This window comes from Cynara cardunculus (genome assembly GCF_001531365.2).
Source record: "Cynara cardunculus var. scolymus isolate 2C chromosome LG 5, CcrdV1, whole genome shotgun sequence".
NCBI classification, from domain to species: domain Eukaryota; kingdom Viridiplantae; phylum Streptophyta; class Magnoliopsida; order Asterales; family Asteraceae; genus Cynara; species Cynara cardunculus.
Window position 1 is genome coordinate 31,192,380 of NC_037532.1, and position 549 is coordinate 31,192,928.

Sequence of the window (549 nt, forward strand, 5' to 3'; positions counted from 1 at the left end):
TGGGAATAATTAATAATAAGAGAATAATTATGGATTAATAAACTTATATATATAATGATATTAATAGTTTAGGCCATATTAATTAAATAAATCTTGCAATTTGTGCACAGGGCATATATGTGCTATATTATATGAAACATGATATTAAAAATTATTTAAAACCAATAAAACACCAATCTTAACTTTATGCATGGTGGAACATATGAAGAGTGGCCTCACAGAAAATATATTACACCCCTGCCCCTGGCCTCATCAGTCAGAGGTAAGTTTGTCTTCAGTGGTCAAACAAAGTCATCACAAGGATCCAATATTGATATAGATATCAACAATGCTTATATTTTTTTTTATTAAGCAACAATATATGCAGACTTGTAGATCGAATATTGATATAGATATCAACAATGCTTATATTTATATAGATCGAATAGATGATGATACCAACATATGTCCATCCATTAAGTTCATTTTTGAATAACACTTCAACAAAGTTCATCAAAGTAAATAAAAGGGTAACTTTTTTCTTTGCTTTTTTTTCCTTGGTTAGAACTC